Source organism: Amblyomma mixtum, chromosome 2, assembly GCF_055824585.1.
Source record: "Amblyomma mixtum isolate Tamu chromosome 2, ASM5582458v1, whole genome shotgun sequence".
NCBI classification, from domain to species: domain Eukaryota; kingdom Metazoa; phylum Arthropoda; class Arachnida; order Ixodida; family Ixodidae; genus Amblyomma; species Amblyomma mixtum.
Window position 1 is genome coordinate 171570103 of NC_143013.1, and position 5822 is coordinate 171575924.

At 51.0% G+C, this 5822-nt stretch overlaps 1 pseudogene; it reads left to right on the plus strand.

Annotated features, from left to right (window-relative positions):
- The first annotated feature begins 3469 nt into the window (after window positions 1-3469).
- On the plus strand, window positions 3470-4989 carry LOC149361611 (uncharacterized; annotated as a pseudogene).
- Window positions 4990-5822: the final 833 nt, after the last annotated feature.

The following is a 5822-nucleotide window of genomic DNA, read 5'->3' on the forward strand; positions in this document are numbered from 1 at the left end:
GAGATTCAGTTGAAAAAGAGTTGGACAAACTGGAGCAGCAAGGTGTCATCGAGCCGACGCAGCATTCAGAATGGGCCACACCACTTGTCGTAGTTCGCAAGAAGAACGGAACCATACGCCTCTGCGGAGACTACCGGAGCACCGTCAATCTTGCGACTAAAGCGTCCTCTTACCCGCTACCGACACCTGAAGAAGTATTCAGTGTACTACGTGGCGCAAGAGTCTTCAGCACATTGGACCTCACCCAGGAGTATCAGCAGCTGAAGGTGAGCGAGTCAACTGCTGAATTATTGGCAATTAACACACTGAAAGGCTTGTACAAAGTCAAGCGACTGCCTTTTGGCGTAGCTGCAGCCCCGGCCATATTTCAAAAATTCATGGAGACAGTGCTTCAGGGCATCCCAGGAGTTTGTGTCTACCTTGACGATGTCATCATCAGTGGCACTTCCACTGAAGAGCATGCAGTGCGCCTAGAGCTCGTTCTCGAAAGGCTAGCAAACGCTAATTTGTGCATAAGCAAATCGAAGTGCTGTTTTGCGGTGCCAGAGGTGCAATTTCTGGGACACCGAATTGATGCGGAAGGCATTCACCCTACCGAGGACAAAGTGCGAGCGATCACAGAAGCACGAGCTCCAACAAACAAGCAGGAGCTACAGGCTTTTCTCGGACTCTTGACGTTCTACGACCGGTTCTTGGAACAAAGAGCTACCGTGGCCAACGACTTATACCAACTCCTTCGGAAAGATGTGACATGGACATGGTCGCCACGCCATCAGCAGTCATTCGATGCCCTGAAAGACCTGATTCGAAGATGTACAGTCCTCCGCCACTACGACGAAAGGAAGCCTCTGCTTTGGACTTGCGACGCATCACCGTACGGAGTCGGCGCGGTTCTATCGCAAACTGACGAGCAAGGAAGGGAAGCTCGCATCGCCTTCGCCTCACGTACGTTGTCGCAAGCAGAACGCAACTACGCGCAACTTGACAAAGAAGGGCTAGCCATCGTCTACGCGGCGACACATTTTCACCAGTACATTGCCGGCCGGAAGGTGACCTTTATAACCGATCACCGACCGCTATTGGGCATTCTGGGACCACAAAGGCCTATGCCACCAACTTTGTCTCCGCGAATGACACGTTGGTGCATCAAACTCTCAGCGTACGACTACGCTCTGGTCTACCGCAATGGGAGTAAACATCAAAACGCCGATGCGCTAAGCCGTCTGCCACTAGACGCAACTGTTGACGAACCATTTCCACCAGGAGACGTTCTGATGTTCGAAGCACTGCCAGAACCTCCGCTTACAGCAGGCACAGTTGCAGCATCTACGCAGAAGTGCGCAGCTCTCCGGCTAGTTTACACAGCTGTTCAACAAGGCAACGTGCACAAACTCAAAGGGGACAACTTCGACGCTTACCGCAGGCGAGCTACAGAGTTGAGCACCCATCGCGGCTGCATCATATTTGGGTCCCGAGTTGTGATGCCGAGAGAACTACGCGCACAAGCTATGTCTCTCATCCACGCCGGACATCGGGGCATCGTTGCAATGAAAAAGTGTGCCAGAAGCTACATGTGGTGGCCTGGCATTGACAACGACATCGAAACAGTGGTGCGAGAATGCAAGCCTTGCCAGAGCAGCCGGAGCGCCCCGCCGAAAGCTCCTGTCCCAGAATGGGAAAAGCCAGACACACCATGGCACACACTGCACATTGATTTTGCAGGACCAATTGAGGGCTGCACTTTCCTTGTGGTCGTAGATGCCTACACAAAGTGGCTTGAGATAAGGCAAATGGGACAGACGGCTTCGGCAGCAGTCATTGACAACCTCCGATCACTATTTGCAACGTTCGGCCTGCCACGCAAGGTAGTATCTGACAACGGAACACCGTTTGTGTCTGCGTAGATTCTCAAGTTTTATCGCGACAACGGGATCTCCTCAGTTACATCGGCCCCCTACCACCCAGCGACAAACGGACAAGCCGAGCGCTACGTAGCCGAGCTAAAACGCGCCCTTGAAAGAGATCAGACAGGCTCGCTGCAGCGCCGCCTTGCGCGCTTTCTCTTCAAGCAGCACACGACGGTTCAGAGCACAACAGGCGAGACCCCCTCGAAAATGGTGCCATCCTCCCCGAGCCAAAGGCAGAGACGTTCCGGGAAGAAAAAGCAATTCCGCGCTGCGGCACGCTTAATGAGGGGCAGCGCGTCCTCGCCCGACAGTTTCTGAAAAAGCCACGCTGGGAGGAAGCTACAATTGTCAGACGCATAGGCCTGCGCTCTTGGCTCGTCAACATACATGGCACAGTAGCACGCCGACATCTCAACCAGCTGCGTAGATTTACGACGCCGTCTGAGAGCTGTCCGCCAGCGGAGAGAACACGTGCACCATCTTCCCACATAGCCTGGCACCTCTTCCCGGAAGAAGAGACTTCGCCCAGGACAGACCTAGGAGACACAGCGAACAACAGCCAGCCTACAAGTGTTTCTCCCCCGAGCGCACAAAGCCAGCGCGCCTCCACGCGTGAGCGCCGACCCCCTGCACGATACCAGGCAACTTTCTAAGGGGGAAGGAAGTGTTGTGTCCCCTTATTGCTTTTGTGTGTGTGCGCCCCCGCATCCTCCTCCTAACGACCACTCGCATCCTCCTCCTAACGACCACTTGCCCCTCGTCGCACGCTGTCGCCAGATGCCCCCCCATGGTGCGCCCCCGCATCCTCCTCCTGTTTTGGGAAGCCACTCCCTCCCGTGGACGCTTCTCCGCTCCCTCCTTTCTTCGGGCGGCCAGTTCGGCTCCTGCCTCGGTCGACGCTGGTCGCACCCTCATCGGCTTTAAATAAACGAAGTCTTAAAGTACCGTGTGCGTCTTTCGCTGCATTCAACACAGCGACCGGACACGACAGAATACTTTCCGGGAGCTCCGGGAGGCGCACCTTACAAACCAGTACACGCGATTGTCGCTAACGGAGTCGGGTCGCCGCCTTCTTGCTCGACTCCATATCCAACACACCCCTCCAATGGAAGACAGGTTTCGCATCCCGGAACTGTGGAGACGTGCCCTCCACGTGCGGCCTCTTCCAGCAAACATGTCACATGAAGACCATAATTGTCGGCGCCTGGCACGAGCGGAAGCGCTAGCCCGATATTATGGCAACAAAACAGGTGTATACTACGTGGACGCCTCCGGCCCTCACCACGAGGGATGGTACACGGCCGCGGTAGTTCACAACAGCAACACAGTTAACGGCCTCACTTTCAGAGCCCGCAGTGCAACACAAGCAGAAGAGGTCGCGATTGCTCTCGCGGCCTCACATTCCAATTCAAAATACATAATCACCGACTCTCGAGGGGCCTGTCGGAACGTCGAACAAGGCTGCACTCCCTTCCTAGCCTATCGAATATACCAAAATTGCATACGTGATACGGACCCCGCTCACCGTTACCTCAGGGCACGGCAGCTGGGCTTGCGCACAGATGGATAACCCGCTTGTCTTCCTCGTGCAGATCATTGCCAGCCTGCTGGTGATACCGTCGGGATGCCAACAACCACGTCAGCACTTCCAGTACGAACTTGTTCATGTGCTGTGGAACGACAACGTTTCAACGCCTCTGATCCTACGATCTACGGATGGATTTCGTCACCTACCATCTCCAACGACTAGCGGCAGCGACAGTGTGGTCTTCAAGCCATGCTTAGCGGCGCTGCAAGCTTCCTGGGCTATAAAAGCCGTCAACGAAGGATTTCAGACCAAAGAGCACGGCAGCCGGGCTTGCGCACAGATGGATAACCCGCTTGTCTTCCTCGTGCAGATCATTGCCAGCCTGCTGGTGATACCGTCGGGATGCCAACAACCACGTCAGCACTTCCAGTACGAACTTGTTCATGTGCTGTGGAACGACAACGTTTCAACGCCCCTGATCCTACGATCTGCGGATGGATTTCGTCACCTACCATCGCCAACGACTAGCGGCAGCGACAGTGTGGTCTTCAAGCCATGCTTAGCGGCGCTGCAAGCTTCCTGGGCTATAAAAGCCGTCAACGAAGGATTTCTGACCAAAGGGCACGGCAGCTTGGCTTGCGCACAGATGGATAACCCGCTTGTCTTCCTCGTGCAGGTAAGAAAGCCTTTTGGGAAATGTTTTAGATCCAGCGAGCGTTGCCTTGTTGTGCTGCCGTGCCCTGCGGTACTTCTTGATACAGTGTGCGATGTGGTGCATATATTGAAATTGTTACTACTTGCGGGTGACATGGAGACAAATCCTGGGCCTGATATGAAAGACCTTTCTCAACAGCTACGACAGATAGCCGATGACATAAAAACAATAAAAGAAGAAAGGTTGACATCGATAGACAACAAACTAGAACGCCTTACCCTACTTGAAGACAAGCTTTCGTCATGTACTGAGCATGTTGCAAATCTTCAGCAGCTCGTATTATCTTTGGAATTAAAAGTAGACGATCTGCAAAACCCCTCCATAAGATCGAATATTATAATATATGGCATGCCTGATTAGAGGAAGAAGAAAATAGCGACTCATTGGAGCGAGCTGTGAATCAAAAAGTTGTCAAAGAATCCTTAAAACTGGAAGAAGTTGCAATAGAACGCATTCACAGACTAGGTAGACCAGCAGAAGACAAAACAAGGCCTATAATACTGAAGCTTCTAGATTTCAGGGACAAAACGAACATTTTACGTAACTGCCACAAATTGAAGGGCACCGAGTTTACCATAAGTGAAGATTTTTCGCCTCGTGTCCGCGAAATCAGAAAAAAGCTATGGAAATACGGGAAACCAAAAAAACATTGCGGTGAAAAAGTGTCGCTGGTTTTCGACAAACTAAAGATAAACGGTGAATTGTACCTTTGGAACAACGAAAAATGTGAATTGTCACCAATTGCAGCTCATCGGGTTACACCTTTACTAACCGAGGCAAAAAACCAAGACACAAGTACACGGGCTCTACGCACGCGCCGTCCACAACGTCCCAAATAACTTTCGTGAACATTAATGCCCGTAGTCTTATCAATAAGCTCGGTCCCTTGGAATCTTTATTATTAGGTTTAAAGCCAGAATTCATGGCTATAACAGAAACTTGGCTGACAAGAGAAATCAAAGACTTTGAAGTAATTCCCCCCAACTACTCCATAGCACGCAAGGACAGGCTGACGCGAGGCGGAGGCGTGGCATTAGTGATAAGAAAAGATATACATTTCGTTACGTTACCTGAAGTTGAGAAGGTTGAAGCAATTTTTTGCAAACTCTGCTTTTCTGATTCTGCAATTGTTGTGGGTTGCGTCTATCTTAGTCCTTGTTCTGATCCTATCATACTTCATTCATTGTATACTCATATGCAGCATCATGTTAAGGGGGCGAGACTAATACTTTTAGGGGATTTCAATCTTCCTGATATTAACTGGAATACACTGCACCATGCCTCACCTTGCGCTGGTGTTGTTTTTGATATAATGCTTTCTTTTAACCTCTCGCAAATTGTAACAGAACCCACACGTGTGCAAGGAACCAGCTCCAATGTTTTAGATTTAGTTTTCCTGAGTAGTCACTTCTCCTGTCCAGAAACAAAGGTTGAAATTTTAAATGGCCTGTCTGATCACAAACTTGTAATGTGTTCTGTCCCGCATCATCATAGTGCCCCTTGTTTTCCATCTACAATAACGTACCCAGACTACAACCGAGCTGACGACACTACCATACTTGATACTTTATCACACGAACTAACACCGTTTCAGCAACTCTCAGATGACATTAATACTGACATAGAAACATTTGTGGCAGAGATTCAAAAACGTTGTGTCATATTGCGTCAC